The sequence below is a fragment of the Mchenga conophoros genome, linkage group LG7 (genome assembly GCF_057382185.1).
Source record: "Mchenga conophoros isolate Kocher_MC1m ecotype Shallow Benthic linkage group LG7, M_conophoros_male_GT1.1, whole genome shotgun sequence".
Classification (NCBI taxonomy): domain Eukaryota; kingdom Metazoa; phylum Chordata; class Actinopteri; order Cichliformes; family Cichlidae; genus Mchenga; species Mchenga conophoros.
Genome location: NC_140532.1, coordinates 7,703,069 through 7,723,519, shown reverse-complemented (window position 1 = coordinate 7,723,519; position 20,451 = coordinate 7,703,069). Strand labels below are relative to the sequence as shown.

General features: G+C 40.7%; 1 long non-coding RNA gene across 1 annotated transcript; it reads left to right on the top strand.

The window, feature by feature from the left end:
• The first annotated feature begins 741 nt into the window (after positions 1–741).
• On the top strand, positions 742–10,879 carry LOC146569470 (uncharacterized). The gene is made up of 4 exons (XR_014893316.1): positions 742–891; positions 2,445–2,665; positions 4,317–4,585; positions 10,398–10,879. It is a non-coding gene; the product is annotated as an uncharacterized LOC146569470 (long non-coding RNA).
• Positions 10,880–20,451: the final 9,572 nt, after the last annotated feature.

Here is a 20,451-nt window from a genome sequence, read left to right as displayed (position 1 = left end):
AGTGGAAAAATTCAAAGCAAACAATGTGGCTGCATGCGGTCACCATAGTTGCTTTATGACTTTGCAAGCTGCAAAGTGTGACTTGTTTAAAATGATTTTTAACCATATATATAACGTTAATGTTAGGGCCATAACTCTGAAAATGAAAATGTGTTCATATATACGTATATACATTGATTTGCGGAGAGCACGGTACTCTAATATAACAGCATATTTAAGAGATATAATACTGACGTGATCTTGGTTTAAGAATAAAGAAATATTTTTAAAAGGATTGCAAGACATGCTCTTTTTATTTTATTTTTTCTTGTTTCCAAGTCTTCCCATTGCAGAGGAACAGGGACAGAAATTGGCCAACACCAAATTTTTGGAAACAGCGTGAATAAGAAGTCCTTTGCTCCTTAAGCTGGTGTGATATTGTCGAAAGCTCTTAGGAAAACAAATACTAAACAGATCTGGAAGTGAGATAATTTTATCCATCTGTGCCTTTTAGTGTAGTTTTACTACTACGACTGCTGCAGGTGGTAGTAGAGAAGAAAATATGGGGGGGGGGGGGGGGGGGGTAAATGGAGTTATGAAAGAGCCAGGAGTGAGACGTCTTCCTGATATCGGACCCTCTTTGGTGCCAACGGCCGCCGTGATTGGTCAGGAAGCCTCCCTGGTCCTGGCATGACGTCACTGCGGGAGCGAGTAATCAGACGGTAGAGGAAGCGCGCAGGCTGGAGGAGAGGCAGAAGCTGGAGCACCGAGGATGAAAGCGGACTCATCCGTGAGCGGCGGCGCTGATTCTCACCGAGGGCCCGACGTGAATGCAGAAAAATGAGTCTGGAAAATTCAGCGAGCTAAAGTTGGGGACATTTGCCTCCAGAGTTCGCTTTGCTTGTGAAGCAGGTAAGAAATTGAGGTGGAAACAGGGAAGATTTGCACGCAGAGCATCACATCTTTTTTTTTTTTTTTCAGGCTCTGAATCTCTCCAAATGTCATGTCCATGTGGCTTACGCAGAGGATTTAGGGACACTGGCAATCTCTGCTTAGTATACCTGCTGGTTAATATCCACGGGGAAGAAATATGTAATTTAACCACCAGAAACGCCCTCCTGTTTCATTCTATTTCTGCGAAAGCAGGTGCAGGCTATGATCTTTAAACAGAAAAGAAAAATCTTATTCTCTAAATTACCAGAATAATATAGACTGCTACACCCCTCTGCCTGTTGTTATGATAAGGAACAAATTGGTTTCATGCGTTAGTTTATGCGGATAATCCTTGTGATGTGTCTAGTTTTAGAAGAAGTAGGCCAATCGCAACTCTCATTAAAAGTAGGCTGCCCTTGCCCCCAGGAGCCCTAACGAGCCGAGAGCAAATTAAAACATCTTACCCACCCCCTCCAACCAAACCCCAGCTCAATTTAGATTGAGAAGGTTTTTATTTATTTATTTCATTTTACGAGAGTCAGCTTTTGATCTTGAACTAGCATCATTTTAGTCCTCTGCATAAGCGCGGTGTCAGGATCACGGTCACGGTCATGCTTTAAGGACGATATATATATATATATATATATATATATATATATATATATATATATATATATATATATATATATATATATATATATATATATATATATATATATATATATATTCAGTCCTAATCTTATTACAACGACATGCCAAGTTTTGACCATGGATAATTATAATAATAATTATCCTTGGCAGTCGTTTGTTACAAGTCATATAGTGATACTTTTTATCTCGCCTTAAATTGTTTTTGTTATTATTGTTAAGATGTTGTGTTGTGCAGAATACAGGTCTGTCCTACAAAATGAACTAAATAACTGTAGGTTATTATCGAAGTATCTTTCAGCACTGTTGATTTTTTTTTTTTTAAATCTAACTAAATGCTTAAAGTAATATTTCAAACAGCTCCTGCACGGGTTTACACTAGAAATTTTGAAGTTAAAAAGTATGAGAATTTGTATGCTAAATATTGTGATTTGTGTAGCTGCAATACAGGGGTGTTACCTGCAAGATATGCTAATGTAAGCGTTATAGCCTGTTGTGTGTACAAAACGCCTGATTTGATTTTTCTAATGAGTTAATATTTATTTATTTGTTATTATTATTTTACATTTTAGATGCATGACAATTGCACACATGTAGAGTACAATTAGGTCAGGCTGATCTCTGTATTCAGCAGGCCTTCAAACAGACACCTTATCACGGCAGGACAAGAAATGTGTGTCGGCTTCTTAAACCACCAACATATGTCAGCATAAAGACAGTGCATATCTTCGTATCGTGAACATGCGGCGTTTCATGCATCTTTTACTCCATGTAGAGACGATAGCTTTTGCTCCTTTTTTATTTTAATATAAAGATGCAGAAATGATCTGGGAGTGTATTTTTGAATATTACGGGCCTACTAATGCAGCTTCACCTCCTTCTAGATATCACGCCAGCATCATGTCGGGCTACAGCATCAGAGAGTGTGAGAGAGGGGGTCTGTTTTTGTCTTTGGTTATCTAGCTGTATGAGTGTTAAATACCTGTCATAAAGCTAGATAACCGAAAGTAGAAATGACTTCCGTAGCCGTGTGTGCGTACCCGAAAGAAAAGGGCGCTCCGGCTGTAGAGTCACCAAGTTGGATTTTGAAGTTCACCTCCAACAGGTAAGAAAACGTTCTGCTTTGAGGCTGGTGTTAATATTCGTGAATTAGATAGGCAACAAAATGTTTTACTAGAAGTGTGTAAAGTAAGATTTTAGTGCTGAATTTATATTTATAAAGAGTTTCTCTCACCGATAACCAGTGCATTTGTGGGCCTTCCATTGTAGCATATGTCAGCTTCGTACAACCTTTATTTTATGGTAGAAGAGTAGAAAAACAAATTTCTAACAATACTACTTTTAATTTATATTTTAATTTTTTAACCTACTATATAAAAACAGCCACAAGTGCAAATAAAATGATCTAACATCTCAATCAGTACTCTACCCCCAGGCATCTTTTACCTTTAAACTTATGCCCCTCAGTGTAACCTAAGGGTTCATATGAGCTTTAGGAATTGAGCCTGTTTCAGGGTTGTCTATTCACGTTCTTTGCAACATGGTGTTGAATGTAAAGCAGGTCACCCAGTGGCTGGATGGGAAGCAGTAGAGACTCAAAGACCCAAAATTTCACCATTCGCAGGCATTGGTCCACTGATGTCAGTAAAGCATCATGTGAGAAAAACTTTATTGCCAAAAATTAATTAACAGTATATTAAAAATCCAGTCTAATAAGAAGGGAAGTCGTAGCAGGAAAGGTGAACAGGCGAACAGGTCACACTTATTATTATTATTTTCATTCTTGAGGACCTCCAATATTCCTCTTAAAGTACCTGCTTCAGGATACACTGGCATGTTCCCCTGGAAGCCTATAGCGAGTGGGTTGTGATCTTTTACAATTTACCCTCTACTTTGTCATTCATTTACTTTTTTCCTTCGCTGAAGAGTATTTGCCATTTATTTTAAACACAACATGCAGTTCCGATTCTAACTTCATTCAGGAGAAAGAAAGGGGAAGCTAATGCTTTGTTCCAGCAGGACTGCTAATAATGCCGTTGAGTGGTGTAGCACCCTGCTAATAAAAACACTTGGTGTCTGTATTTAAAGCTGTAGCAAATCTCAGAGCCTTTGGGATACATTGTGTCTCGCCTCAATGAGAAGGCCAGGGCCATCCTGTAGACAGGAGCTGAACTTTTCAACTTGGTACTTCAGCGCTGTTCGGTGCATACGCTCAACCCTGAGAATGCCTCTAAAGCCTAAAGAGCACCAAAGTGAGATGAGTTTTCATTCATTCTGTTAACTACCTATTGCTGTAGAGCTTGCGGTCAAATGCGGCTAATTGCTTCGTTTCACAACGAGATATTGGATATGTGAAAAGGCCGTGGTCCAAGTCTTTTCCAGAGCTTTCCCTGTTATAGGTAGCGTGTGAACATGACGTGCCTTCTTAGTGAAAGGGAATAAAAACACTTGAGGCTTTATATATGGGACGGTCCAAGGAATTCTTGATTTAACCTTTGAACTTTGTATAATATGAAGGATTCTCTTGGTGGTTTTATGGCAAAAACATACAAAAACACACAAGCATGACAAGAGATGGGACTGGGCTATGAAGAAGCAAAGCTGGTGAGAGCTTTTAAAGTTTCCATAGTTGACTGATTTATGCTTGTTTACAGTATGTACAGTAGGCCGTGTTTAGCTATAGTGATACCTTAAGATGTGTAAAGCACTTTTCATATTTTACTCCTCTCTTTTCTATTTTTCTGCTCGTATTGCAGGCTTCTGAATAACACTGAAAGCTGTGGGATTCCTGAAAGGATCCACCATTAGAAGAAAATAAAAAGAAAGGACCTCCCCTCTCCCACCTTCACCCCTTTTTTGCCCGAGAGCCCCTGATGCCATCTGCACTGCCAATGTGGGCGCTTGGCCTGTGCCAGGAGGGGGACAAAGACCCTGCCGGATACCCTGCGGAGTAAGGGCTTGCACAGAGGAGCCATCTTGAGAGATGTTTGCCGTGACACCTAAAATGGCTGGGCTGGCACACGAGGTGAGCTGCATCATAGCTTTCTGTTGGGTACCAGTGGTAATGGTGGTGGTGATGGTGGCCAGGAGGTGGGAAGTGTGACTGTGTCTGTGTGTGTGAGAGAGATGGGGGAAGGGAACAGGACGAAGGATGAGGGATGAGGGGAAAGAAGAGTTTCCCATTTCCTCCCCAGTCACACATGGCCTCTCCCTTTTCTGCTTTCTTCAGCTCCTGCTAATTAGCAGTTAAGGGGTGATGTGAGGGTGGTGGGTGAAGAAGGGTGGTGGTAGTTGATGGTGGAAGGGAGGGGTGGGGGGGGGTTGCTGGGTAGCAAACAAAATTAATGAGCTGGCACTGGTTGAAGGAAACCTGCCATCCTCTCCTGTCATGGTGCTTCTTTACTCCCTGATGCACACCAGGCAGTGGTGTACGGCGTGTTTCCACCTGACAAACCTCGGAGATTAATTCATGCAAAACGGCTTTTGTTAGGAAATTTGCATCGTGATATTTACCACAGTATCTTTAAGCGTCTTAGTATGGCGAAAATCTGAGGAGGAGACAAGCAGGGATCCTGATATTTCTCCTGTGGGTGATCACACGACTGTCTTTAAAAGTAAAAGCATTAGAGTTTAACAATTAAATTTACAGTCTGAAAATGTTCGGGTTCACGAAGCAGTTCCTTGTGTGTAATACTGATATTTTATCATTCATGTTGCAGTGCAGACACTGCGCTTGCATGTAAGTTTTGAGAAATAAGAAATGGGGCAGTGAACATACCTTATTATAACTGTTAACGCTGATTGAAGAGCTCATATATAAATTTAAGCATTAGCGCTCGGCGTTTAATACTGATTACAGATCTTTCTGGTGTAATTGTACTGCTTCGGTGCTTGCATGTGATTAGAAACTTTAGTTAACAGGAAGGCTAAAAACGTCTTCCAAAATCTGGCAAGGGCAAAATGACACTGCTAAATATCAGTGTAAGTGCAGAGCAATCCAAATCGTCAGCAGCTCCAAGCCTGTAACCCTACACGCGCACGCCCGGAAAAGCGTCCTCATCGTGGCGTAGAGCTGCCCTGTACCCCCGGTGACTCCGGCAGCGACCTGGAGCAGAAAAAGAGACACGTGAGCGTGTGTGTGCAGGGCCAACATGTGCAGCTGCAGTGCTCGTGTGTTAATGAACAGCACCGTGCGTTTTCACATTATCATTCAACCCCGTTCTTTCTCACCCCACCCCACCTCAATAGCTGCTGCCACCCCCCCACTCCCTACCCATTCCCCCTCGAAAAGCCTGCTTTCCCACTATTGTGGGAACTGGTGGTGCGGTGGACCTGGGCTGGGGGGCAGGGTGGGAAAGACCCTCCAGACTAGACATGAGCAGATGCCTGAGACATTAGACTGTCGTGCAGATCACCGGGGTCGGACGAGCCACTGAGTTTTAATGTGTGTGCAAGTGTATGTGGGTTTGATATGTGTGTGATGGGGGGTGGGGGTGTAGTTCAGGCCCTGGAGTGCCACCTGACTGTTCATTAGTCTATTCAGCCTCCTCTCCATGTCTGAAAGACATGGAGATGCTGTATTTTGTGCTAAATGAGAGGGGTTTCCCAAGCATGAGGCCTATACGCTGTCACATGTAAAACCATAGCCTGTCTTTAGATCCTATTGGAGGCAACAATTAATTTTCATATTTATTAATTTTTTTACATTAAAAATTTGATTTGATTAAAGATTTAAACCCTCACAGTGTGTCACTTCCTCTGCCTTGCACTCCTTTATCTTATCTCAATTTTCCTATCTGGATGAGAGTTAATGCAAACACCGTCTCCAAACTCATGCTGCTCTCAGATTGTAAAAAAAGAAAAAAGAAATCATACAAGACAATTGGTGGCACAACATATCACGGCGAATGACTCAGCTAAGGCGATGGGTGTGCTCTCGAAAGCTGAATGATGTAACCCGCGGATAATGATTATTAATGAGCCTCATACTGTACGTGTGCCTCCACAAGATGTGTAAGGCATGTGCAGCCCACATGTCAAAAGATTATTCCCTCTCTTTATTCATATAAAAGACTCAGAGCTGTCTTTACAATTGCATTTGTGCTGCTCATCTGTGATATACAGCATATTGCTTCAGGCAGGTTTGACAGAAGAGAGGAAGCACTGTGAAAAAAAAAATCGTTTTGGAGACATTATAGCTTGCTTAATGCTATGTCTCCGTTGCACATCTCCATGACACATTAGGGGAAACAGAGGAGCAAGGAGGGGAATGATGATGAAATTGGGTTTTTTAAAAAAATAAAAAAAACAAAGGTAAAGATTGGGTTATCAAGAGAAGGTTAAAGACACTGGAGCTAAATGTATATGCGTGCATGAAAAGGAGGCAGCAGGTGTAGCACATGGGCAGCCATGTTTGAGCCCACCATCTGCATTTACTGAGGAAGTTAGCTTGTGCTAGCCTGTGCAGTGCCACATTAAAGCCATCTGCAGCTGCGAGGAGCTGGGCATCGAAGACGGAAGAGTGTGCGTGTGTGTGCTTGAAAAGAGTAAGGAGGGCTATCAATTTGTATGTGATAGCCGCAGCAGTCGGCACAGACAGCGTGGTCAAATAGAGGGGGTGACTGAAGCAAATAAGTCAGGAAAATGTATTTGCGCTTAATACCAAAAGTGCTGTAGATGTAAAGAGCTTTTACTAGTACTTGAAGGGTGTTAAAAATGAGCAGCATGTACAAATGCACACAGAATATTTCTTTGTCTAATGGTTAATAAGAGCTGTATTTCTTACTAAACGCAATGTGGTGTGGAGGGGGGATAGCATGAGTTGATTGCAAATGAGCAAAAAATAAGTGATGGGAAAAAAAATGCAAATGTTGATTTAGATAGTGAAACCGCTTAAGACTCGCGTGGTTTTAATCGTCTCGGAAACAAAGAGTTTTCAATCAAGATGGTCTAAAATGAGAGCAGCTGAAGAGTGAGGTCAGCAGCTCTGACACGGTGTCGGGAGGATTTAGGATATAAAGGTCCTCGAATCTTCCTCGGCACACTGTAGATACTTAAATATTCATTCTTCATTCTTTCATTCCTTCTACTTGTACATAACTTTAAATTTGACAGAAAAATGTATTTCCCCTCAAGAAAATGGCAGAATAGAGATGATTACCTTTCCTTCCTTTCCTCCTTCTGTTATTCATTATTAACTATGTATTGCTTTTCCTATGTGGGATTTTCAGTGCAGGGAAATTATAATGTATGACATGATGAAGTGACAGTAGCCCGGTGCTCACTTCCTATTCTGTGTGAGTTCAGCGCCGTAGCCATAGTAGCGATAAAATGTTAATACCGTATAGCTCCTGGGTTACCTCTTCACTATGTGTGGACAGTATTAATGTTTTAACGCCTCTGCTGTGGTGTATAAAGCACAGCTCATGGGCCGCCCATAGTCTTGGATGAGGTCCAATGTGGGTCAAGCGAGGCTCATTGGGACTCTTTAATGCAACTTTGGCAGAGACTAATCTTGCACAAAGCCCAATGCTAAGTATCTTAGAGCAAGATGGAGAGAAGTTTCTACATCCAAGGCTTTGCAGATTACGTCTGTTAGCCATGGCATCCCTGAGTAGGGGTCCTGTATGCTCCAATGAAAGCAGGGGAGAATTAGGTGACTGAGCCTTTAATACAGTGGCCCTTTGTAATCATATCAGTAGATGAGGTTCTGGGTTGAGGAGAATTACATTGAATCCTTGGAGTGACCTCTTTTTATTTTGTGAATGTAATTTTATTCAGTAGTACCATGTGCGAGTTTGATACAGGCAAAAGCAAAAAGAGACAAAGAAAGTGCAGAGTACAGCGTCTGATGCAAAATGGCTGTACGACCCCAACTCTGTGTCAGAAATCAATTCAAGTTCAAGTTCATGGTTGCGACCGCTCTGTCTGCAGCCGGTCAGGGAGTTAAGAGTGTCTGTGACCACCCCGGAGTACAAGAGGAGGAGGAGGAGGTGGTGGTGGTGGGTGCGGGGTACATAGCCTTTGACCTCTGTTAGTGTTGCTATGGGAAAGAGGCTGGTCGGCTCAGTAATGTAAGGCTGAAAAGGCCGAACTGTCAGAGCTGTCCAGCAGACGTCAACCCCCCCCCCCCCAAATGATACACACACATGCACACAAGCTCTAACTCATTCACACACACTCACAGATGGCACGGGCCAGCTTGGGAATGTTCGTTGTGAGAGAATGCTTTATGTTCATCAGACGCTGTTATAATTCATCCAATCTTTTGAGTCTCCACCTCTTCCTCTGCACATTCTGTTAGACTTCTTCTGTCTCATTGTGTGTGTGTGTGTGTGTGTGTGTGTGTGTGTGTATGTGTGTGCATGTCACCTAATATACAAATACTGTGATAAAGCACTTGTGAGAAAGGAAACCAATCCTACGTTGCAAACAGAGCTCTTCAGATAAAACGTGCTCCCTGCAGTCAGAAGAAGTCCGCAGAGAAAACATTTCACTAAAAAACAAAAAATATCCAGCGTATTGTCAAATAGTGAAATTACACAGCAAACAAAGCATCGCTTGTGAGCAGAAAACTCACTATACACATGCACATAGTGCATGATTCCGTTTCGCTTAAGCCTCACTATTGTTGTTCTTACAAGGCAATATCTGTGCAATGCAATCTCCAACTTTGCATGTAGGACTGTGATGTAATTAATAACGGTGAAAATCATCTTCTGTGGCCCCAACCTCAACCCATGAGTTATTGATCTCTTTGGATAAACCTGTGGATAAAATAATCTGTTGCGATGTATATTTCTGTGTCTGCTCATTTGAAATGGTCAGTGTTTGATGTTTGAGTGACTGCGTGTCAGAGTGGGCATGCAAATCCACTGATTGTACTATGTGCATGTTCCGTGCCCCCTCTGTGAGCGTGCGCAAGTGTGGCCTCATTTAAGGTTGCATTCATTCAGGGGAGGGGTCTCACGAATAAAAGAGCTCCTATTTGCATACGCTGCATGCTGTCTGCAGAGAGGGAGCAGTCAAAAAAAAGATATCAGAGGTGGACAAAGAGAACGAGGACAAATCCTTCATTGTGGGGTTGGTGGGAGAAAGGGCTCATCTGAATTGGGGAGTGGGTGGAAATTGACAGAGAAAGAGTTCGGGCTGGTTCCCTGTAGGGATAAAAGCCTTAAGATCCCTTCATGCATACAGCCTGCAAATGGAAGAGAAGAACAACATGCAGAGCACAGGGGTCTTTTTCTTTTTTTTAACAGTGCATGAAAAGGAAGTTTGTTTTTCTGAAACACTGCTTACAATCTTTAATGTATAAATTAAAAAAGAAAGAAAAAAGAAATCATGCACAACAAATTCACTATTGGCAAAACAGACTCATCAACCTTTGGAATAACCAAAGAGCTGCTTCGGTTTGCAGAATCGTTTTCAGATTTTATTCTTAAACGTTTCCCCACAGACTCGTTTTTATATGGGGATGTTATTTACCCTTTTTATGTGTTGTTTTACCCGGTGGCCCTTTGTTCTTTGGGTTAATTTGTTTCATTGTAAATGTTTGCTGTTTTTAATGACTGCTCAGCATTTTGTAAGCTCAAGAAAATGCTCTACAAATAAAGCTTTTAATTATGAATGCTTAACGTACTAGCTCATGACAAAACTAGCACATTTTCATATTATGTTGTCAGTGGAATGTGTTCCTAAATCGAGACTGTTTGCAAGAATACCTTCACTTTGCTTTTTGCACCCAAAATGTGAAACGTTACTTTCATTCAGGGCAGAAGAGTTTATGGAGCCAAGTTCGATTCTCATGCTAATGATTCCCTCCATGCTTTCTTCCTCAGGATGGGACAGGACCTGCATCTCTGCACTCTGTAGGACTCTGAAGGCCTGGAAGAAAACTCATCAGACTGTTGTCCTAACAGAATATAAAATTTAACGAAACTGAAACCTGAGTGTATCATCGAAATAAAGTAGAAACAGCAGGTTTACTATGAAACACATTATTCAAGATCAAGGCCTCGGTTAAGCAAAAACAACAAAACCCTATTTTAAGACATTGTGAATGTAATGCCATATATGATCTGATATGTTTATACTGATGTCTTTTGTTTAAATTGTTTAAAAACTGTTAATAAATCACTTTTTTCCCCACTAAATTATGTTTGTATATTTTCACAGTAAATGCCTGCTTTTTTAAATTAATTAAATATTTTATTTTAATATGTCTAAAGTGTATTTTTTAATAAATATTGATTATTTTATTATTAATATCTTGTCAGTAACAGCTACTTAAATAATATAATAAAATAATATGAAAACTTTACCCCTGTGTTTGATTCTTGTTTTCGAGCAACACCGTGCTTTATTTTGGTGATCCGATAGGCGAGGAAGGACCATATTGTGAGGTTGGATTATTACAGAGCTGGGAAAATAAAACACGAAACACACACATATTTATAATGTCCCTCTCTCTCTTTCTCTCGCTCGCTCGCTCTCTCTCGTGAGAAGGTGTTTGAGTGACCCCGCATTAAGTTTTAATTAGGAGGAGCAGACAAAGCACCGTGTGTGGGAATGAAAAGTTCATCAGCCGAAAACCTCAGTTGCCAAAACGACCCTGTCCGCTATTAAACACAATGTAATAATAATAGCCTTCATATTTTATTTATCAAGTGGATTTTATTTGAAACATTTCACCCACACGTTTGCCTTGTGTTCTAAGAATAGTTAAAGGTCTAAATCAGTGCAATAAAAATGTAAGTATAAATTTAAGCGAGTCTGAGTTTTAAGTGTGAGTGAAGGCCACAGCCACGTTTGGACAATTAATCAGTTTTTTGGGTGGGTGGGTGGGTGGATGGGTGTGGGGATTACAAGCCGTCCGGGTGTCAGTCGGACCTCAATCACTGTCCGACTGATCTCTGTCCGGAGTCAAACAACAGATGGACACGCGCGGGGTCAGCAGGGGATTATTTCCACGCTTTGTGTAACAAACAAAACGCTTAGAAGTGACAGAAAAACAGAAAAAATACAGACATGCTCATTAGTTTCAACAACTGAGTTGTGAATAACTTCTTTTTGCAATTTAATGTACTTGACTAATAACTAAATAAACATGAATAACATCATTGCTCCATTCGCCTTTCATTTTAATCTTCTGACTGTATTACATTGCATTATTTTCTAATACAAATTTTAAAACGATATAATATGTATATAATCTTTTGAAATTACCAGACTATTATTGTTTTAAAGTGGATGAATGAATGACACTTTTTTCAATTTAAAAAGCAGTGATGAAACAATTAAAATTCATAAAAGACTGAAAAAAGAAAAAGAAAAAAAAGCTTGATTTTAATTGTATGTTTTAAAGAAGTTATTGATCCTATATGCAGGTGTCACAGCAGCAGAAATATAAACAGCAATACAGAGCTAAACTGCTAAGCCAGAATACCTGCTTCTAACCCATATAATAAATCATCTATTTATATTGTATATATTAAACATGACACTTAGAAAATAAAAATAGAGGTAGTCTAATCAATAATGTATGGACTAGTGTGAGAAAACAAATAGACTAAAGTGCGGATACAAACATCTTGCAGTAAACTCTGTAATTACACAGTTACTTGCTTGTGAATAGCTTGTGACAGCGCTGTTTTCTTACCCATCTCCTCAAATCTAACATCACATGGCAGTGCAGTTCTCACTCATGGAGCCCCACGCAGGAGTCAGCATGTTTTCAATCTATCTAAACACTACAGCGGCTGATTTTGGTGATTAGTTCCCCCTCTCTGGATGAATGGAACCCAATTAGCGAAATCAGCCTCTGTAGAGCCTGGATGGAAGGAAAGCACAAATGTTCAAATGATGTTGTAAAAACTGTTACACTGCCATGATTTTCATCATTAAAAATGTTTCATATTCTGCTGGGTTTACCCTACATGCCCTGCAAATGTGTGCTTTATGTTTCCTCCCTGCAAACAAACATTAGAGAGCTCAGAGAATAATTATGGCACATTCAGTATCCACATCATCCTTCTGCAGAGGTAACGTCTTGCTTTAATCTGTTGCTCGGTGTAAATATTGCTTTTTGATGAATGTCCTGTGAGGTGGCACAGCCGGTCAGGGACCTGTTGGTGAAGTCCCATGTCAGCAGGGGTCAGGGGTCACGAGCTGGGCAGTCCCCCAGAGGACAATAAACAGGCCGGAGAGATGCTGAGGTCAAAAAAAGCTTTAGCCAGAACCAAAGGTCAAGGGCCGCTAATTAAGTGGCTATTTCCTGCTATTCCCAAGTGACCAGTGGAGTTGAGACAGAAAATGAAATGCATGAAGAAGTTAATAAATCATGTTAACACAAAAAAGGAATTTGAGCACTATACAATAAAAACAACAGCCTGTCCCCCTCATGTTAGAAGAGAAAATAAAATATAAAGATTAAAGATATAAATTCTATATTTTTTCAGCAGATTTCCATAAAAATAACAACATATTTAACCTTTATTTCATAGCAACATTCTCACATGCTGCTCCCTTAAGGGAGAGAAGCCGTGATGCAGGACTTCACTGCTCACGATGAGGAATCCAAACATTTTGGAGGGAAAGTTAGAGTTGGTAGGAGCTGTTTATGCCTTTCCAGCCTGTGAATGAGCCCTATGTGTATGATCCTTTAGCATAAGAAAGGAGATGGGGCCTGTGAACTTCTCTGACACTGACCTTTCTCCCAGGATGTGAATAGTATCACTCAAGGGGCTACCCGGCAGCCTTTCAGCCAGACCCGAGCCTCGCCCTTGCCTAAACTTCTAATCAGGCTGATTTAATGTATCCTAAAAGTCTTTCCTCACCACCCACCCCACCGCTGCTTCAGAGGAGTCACTGTGCAGCCATTTACTGCAAGCACACACAGCCCTGTCTCTGGGCCCCTACACTCTGGGAAGTTAAAGGAGCTGGTTTGAAACAACAGAGGGCCCTTTCTCCTTCCAAAGTGTCTGAGTCGCTTTGTAATCAATTGGTTCCTCCTCCAAGGAGCTGATGCTTCAACCAAACTGATTTGGATTTCTCAGATAGTCGAGAATATGGAGGTACTATTTTATTTAAGCAAAACTTCTTCACACTTCAACAGTATACTTTATTTATTATATTTTTTTCTACCACATATTTAGCTACAATAAACTTGTAAATAACATTGAAAAACATCGAAATATTACTCATTACTGTACATCCGTGTCATTATATACAGCATAACATGAGCAGAGTAATAACATGTGCGTGGCATCAATGTCAAGTGGGCTGATTTATGCAGCACGTGATTTATACTTAACTACCAGTCGCCGTAAATGTGCTTTTAGTCGTTAAGATCAACTTATTTAGCTCTTGGTTGGCAGCCCATCTGAAGCATTGTGTATTGTTTTGTATGAAATGCGTGTGTCTAAATAATTTCTCACCAAAGTTAAGTGAGACTCTGAGGTTCAGTTAACACAATTAAAAAATTTTTTTAAATAAAATTTAAACGCAATGAAAAATAATCCTCTGAATCTGGATCATGCAGTAAGCCTGTGGGGTTGTATCAAATATCGACGCAATAAATGACGCTCAGCAGTGCAGAGGAGCGCACTGACCAGGCGCACTGCTCCCGGAAGTAAAAATGTTTTCAAGCCATAATATCAAAATAAACATACATAATACATCGCTCATAAATCCTTATGTAAAAAAACGAAGGCCTTCACTCAAATGGTTTGTGTTTGTTTGTATTTATTTATTTCCGTTAAACTTATTGTTACATTTATTGGGGGGTTTGCTGCATCAGGCTGCTGCAGGAATCTCTCAACAGTCCTGCTATTATTATGGTAATAGTTTAAAAAATTATTAGCTAATTATTAGCTGATTGTAATCTTTCATTTATAAACTGTACACCTAAAAACCTAAAAACAAAAACAAAAAACGAAATCTTAGGTTTATTTCTTATTTTTTCTTTTTTTTAAGGATTTAATGTGCTCATATTGTATTTGAGCACATTAAATTGTTGTTGTTAGTTAGTAACTGACGTCAGGTTCGACTTGGCATTAGTGTTTGCAGCTGCAGTGCTGCTCTTGATTGGTGCGTAAGACCATCATGTCCCGCCTCCTGTTGCAGCTCATTCCCGTGCTGTAATACAGTTAATAGACGAACTGTGTAATGTAGTGTGGGTCCTCTGAGAGCCAGCCTCTACCTGCTCTGTAATCTATCAGTCTTTTGTTACACTCTGCGTGCTGCGTAAATGCTCGTCAGGTGGGAGTTGAAGTGGAAGGCAATAACATGAATTTAAAACAAAAGAGTTGGAGCTAAATGCAATATTATGATCATTATTATTATGTATTTTAAAGGCTTCCTGTGCTTAGATCGCTTGGATGGTTAATTGCTAAAACTCTAGTGCAAAAATAATTTCACCCCCACCCCCATTTTCACATTACAACAACACAATAACTCTCTTCTCATACAGGCCTCTGTGTATTTTCCTCTACAAATAATCCACAATAAATAATTAAGCTTTTAAAATCTTTGGCAACATTTTTAAAAATAAAATTGATTTCAGAGTAACGAATATTTGGTTCTTTTATCGAAAATGAAATAAAACCAAAGCCTCGCAAGAATGTAGAAATCAATACTAAGACAAAGTTATTTAACAAACTGATTTCCAAATGTGATGTAGACTAATTTTTGCTATGAATTTTTTTTTTTTTTACCCTATCGCTGAGTTGTTTGAGCCCCTGCTGCCTCTGATTCAGTCACCGTGTTTTATAATTATCCAAAGGACGTTCGTCTTTACTTCACAGTTGCATGATTTTAAACAGATTCAGGCAAAATTTATGTAGAAGCTTTGGTCTTAAAAACAGAAATAAAAGGAAGGGGCATCAGTTATTAAGATGGCTGCTGTCTGCCCTCCCTGAGTGTATGAGTGACGAAGTTTTCTATATGTGTGTGGGTGAAAGAGAGATACATTCTTTATGTTCCTTTTGCCTTTTTGCTTATTTTGCATGTGTACATTTCACTGTCCATGTCTACTGTGTCCCTGCGACCAGTAATCAATGAGAGATAAACCTTCTGCTGCCACTGCTGGCTTTGTTCCCTCTTGTGGGGCTGATTAAGTGCTCTTAATCTTCAGCATGAGGCATGTCTGCTGAAGAAATCAGGTGATTTACGCATTTAGGCTGCAGAGAGACAATGAAGATCAGAATATGTGTGTTGATTTATAACAGAAATTAATTCCAAAAGCTTCAAGAGTCTGAAGGAAGAAAAGAGTGGGTGGTGTGTGTGTGTGTGGTTGGGGGGGGGGGGGGGGGGGGGGGGGGGGGGAATGATGAACCCATATTGAGTCAGTGCGCATGCTCACAGTGAGGCGTGGAAAGGCTCATTAGAGGTGCACGCAGTGTGGGTTGGCATCTTTCAAAAAGCCACGTGAGGCTTCAGCCATTCCCCGCTCTTCGTGGCATGCTGGCAGCTTGGTTGTGATTGGCTGAGGACTGTGTGAGTCAGCAGTCGAAGGTGAAAGGTAAGCTGTACCACGGCTGCTTGCAAATGCTACTCACGGCAGATGCCTCGATGTGGATTTTTGAATCAGTGTGTAAATGTTGACAAAAAATCTGTTTGAACTTCAAATTGATGCTTTAATTAAGTCAATTTTTTTCTGTGGGGCGCACAGAACGAAGCATTTTGTTTTTTATGGACTTCATATGTTGCCACAATAATTCTCCCTCATGTCTCAGGATCCATCTCTGAAGGAATTCAGGGCCACATTCCAACAGGCGGGGTTTAGGGTGATTTGCCATTCAGCATTTATGCACGCACAGGGGACTCGAACCGTGTCTGATGTGTGGCTGCTGTGTTAGCCTTTGACCCCAGACTGTCTGGAGGGCCACAGTCACAGAGAGTCAAGGTCAAGGAGAAGAGGGGGGTGGGCGTGGACAGCATCTGATGGGTGGAAAGGGCCCCTGTCTGGGAGTGCAGGACCCAGACAGTCCCAGACGTCTATCTAAGCACACTCAGTGTAGTGAGAGAACCCCTTTAGATCCCCACATCCATGCCCTGTTTGTTCCCACTCACCTCTGTGAGACCTCTGATGCCTAGACACCAGCAGGGTGATGTTTCACCCACTGGAGGAGTGTTTGGGAGGGACACAGATCTTTATATTGCTAATCCTTGAGAATCAGATAGACACACACTAACATCTTTAAGTCTCATTTTTTTGCTTAAACTAGAAAAAGCTTGATGTGCAGTGTTTCTTGCATTACTCTTCTCCCTTTTCACTGTGTCATTCGAAAGTGTTTTTCTTCTGTTGCATTTTCATAACATTGTACATTATACCAGTGTTTTGCGTTTTTTTTTTTATCAATGCATCTGATTTTTGTAATTTTTTAATTTAAAAAGCCACGACTTAAAGTTTCTTACCAAGAAAGATCCACCAAATATATTTTTTAATGTTAAAAGCACAAAAATGTAAAATTATGCCATTTCACAAAAGAGACAATGATACAAATTTGGGTAGCAGAAATTTGTTTCTAATAACATCTTGATCTGAGAACACACGGGTCCGTGTACTTAACCGTACTCAGCAGTAAAAAGATCCTTATGCACACATTCATGCATATTATAAAATCTCAGATAACAGCAATCAATTTTTTTTGCATCATTGCAATTAACGTCTGTGTTTTTATGCAATGACACACTCCAGCCATATGTTCAGTGATCTACCTAAAATTGCATCTATTCTTGATCCTTCCTTTAAAAAATTAGAAATTCTGTGAACATGCAAATATTGATTGTGGTTTCAGGTTTGCAACAGCTGTTTAACTGTACAGTGATCAGCTTTCACAGCTGTATTGTGAAGCTATAAAACAGAGCAATTAATTACATTTAATTTTCTAAAAGAAAGTGTACTTGAAGTCAGAAACATCTATTAAGCAGGCAGATTTTGGACATGGGTTGGGGCTTCCAGCAACACTTACAAAACTTTTTTTTATTTGTTGTACTTCTTTTACTTCAACAACATGCCACATGCATTTTACAGGCTTTATTGGATTATTATAGGGTGAATGAACATGCAGGCGCAGAAGCAGCTCCCTCTTCAGGTATGCAACGGTGACACTTTTATAGCTTCTCATGTGTTCTCCCTGCCAGTGTAATCATAGACACACACTTCTGCAGACACACAACCATGCATTCACGGTCACAGCTATAAGGCCCCTTCCAGACCTCCCGGGTGATCTGCAGTGGAGCGTGTAGCCACCTGTCAATCACCAGATCTCAGCCGCCTTAAGAGAGACATTTCGTCTGGGACAACGGCAGCCTGTCCCTCCCCATACATTCAGCCTCCCCTGGCAACCCTCGCCGGATGACTGAGAGGCTTTGTCCCCTCACAACGGGAGTCCACCATTGAACCCAGGAGCCCATAGCAACCAGAATTAGAGGGTGCCAGAAAGAGGTCTTTGCTGTGAGACAGGGGTGAAAGCTCTGTTCTTGTCCCCACGTCTGGGATTCATATCACGGGCCTGAATGGTGTCCCCTCCTCCTTTTAAATGCTGGTGTAACGGAGCGTATGAAGGGGCTAGCGGTGAGCGGATAGGATCATGGTTAATCTGCTGTTCCTCTCCACTGTGGTCCGATAGGGACACTTAAGCAGCCTCTGTGGCGTGGGGAGGCCTGGAGAAACCTACAGTGGACAAAACTGGGAGGTTCAAGAGCAGGCTGCAAACACTAATGGGCATAGGTCCAAAGACAATTATTTAGCATAATTTAAATAAACAACATTATAAGAAAACTCAATAACAAGTACATTTAAAGTCCAGTGTTCTTGCCTGTGTAAAAAAAAACAAGTTTTTAAAAAGTATTATCAGGAAAATGTTTCCTCCCCAAGGAGCTGGTGAAAAAGTAGGAACTGGTCATATTTCCAAAACAAGATACCCTGTAATACATACATTGTTATAAAACAACAATAGTTTGTTTGTACTGATACATTTGTATGTAACTAATATTTTGCTTGTGAAGTACTTTATATCGCCCTGCCAAATACAATTGTGGCCAAATCTGGCCAAAATCTGTTCTCATAAGGGCCACATTTACCCTTGAGTAAAGACGTGAACTTGATGAGAGCCTGGCAGCATCACTTCAGTCACAGGTCCACCTTACCTGGGCTTGCACAACATGTGCCACTAATATAACCAAGTGATAATATCCAAAATCAGGAAGTGACTGAACTTTTTTTTTTTTTTTTTTGCAAGAAAAAATTACAAACTCATTCTGGAACATGCCACTCTCTCTCAAATGTAATGGAATAAAAAAATAGCTGAAAATGCCTCAAAGGAAAACATTGGACAGGAGTGATGGTGGGAAATATAGGACTCAATTAGTCACAGGATTAGACATCACAAAGACAGTCCAGATCCTAATGGTCAGGAAAGTTTTGAAATGCCTGCTGTGAGATCACCTTTAGGGGACACTGAAACTGCAAACAGAATGTGAGCAGATTAGGCACAGAGAGAAAAGACTAAGGGCTTGAATAGTTTATGAACAGTTTTATGGACTCGTGGTTGCTTTCAAAAGGGCTTTTACAGCTCTCTCTATAAGAGAGTGAACATAGATTCCTGAATACTACTCTAACCACTGTAGGTGCTTGTAACTGTAAAGGGAATTCATTGCGGTTTTACTGCAGTGTGGATGGCGTGTATCTATATCTATAAAACAATCCCATGAACACACAGAAATAAAAAAAAATACCATATTGTGCTGTTTAGTTTGAGGAGTGGCAAAAACAAATACAATCCCAATTTCAAAAAAGATGTTATGCTGTGTAAATAGTAAATGAAAACTAAATGCAATTATTTGCAAACCTCATATAACCATATTTTATTCATATTCATTAATATGGCCCGAGCTTCAGAAAAAAAAACCCTGTTTCCACAAATTGTAAAACAATTTCTGAATAATTTTCCTCAGCGTAAAATTGTGGAGACTTTTAACATCTCATCATCTACTGTGCATAATATCAAAAGACTCAGAGAATCTGGGGAAATCTCTGTCCGCAAGGGGTCAAGGCCAAAAATCGGTATTAGATGCCTGTGAATTTCGGGCCCTCCGGCAGCATTGCATTAAAAACATACACGATTCTGTCATGGAAATCACTGTGTGGAGTCAGTCAGCAACATTTCCAGAAAGTTTTGTACGTGAACACAGCTCATTGTGCCATCCACAGATGCAAATTAAAGCCCCATCATGCAAAGAAGCCATACAGCATCTATTACAACAGCATAGCTTTGTAACAGAAGGTGCTGAACTAGCCTGCCTGCAGTTCAGACCTTTCACCAACTGAAAACATTTGGAATGTTTCATCAAGAAATGAAAAATACAACAAAAAGGGTTTAGGGTTGCAGAACTAAAAGCTAAATGTCCACAATCAGGTGCACCAACACGACCTCCCACGTTGTGTTGTAGTAATGTAGTGTTCTGTACATTTTAGGAGATTACAAACTAATCTCAACCAACAAACAACATTGCTGGCATGCAGAGAAAACATGCTTTGCCTGGTATGTTCTTTATCATTAATGAGCATCTCCACAGCCCCCTATATGGGAGTACGTTTTGTGCAGCTCTCATTCTAAGCTCCTTCTGTTCCCACCCTCTCCTTCCTTCGACCTGTCAATCAGAGATCATGATTGAGCCTGGATGGCAGGCAGTGGGTCATCAGCAATGAAAGTGAGGCCTCATTCTCTGTCCATGCCTCCCTCTTTCATGCCCCCCACAGGTTTTCCCCAACTCACCTTCTCACTTTGCTCTCAGGAATGAACGTGTGGCCAGCGTCCATCCGAAGGACCTTCTTTAAATGCTGAATTTGGGAAGCCCCTGCCTTAACCTCAGAGGGGACGGCATGGC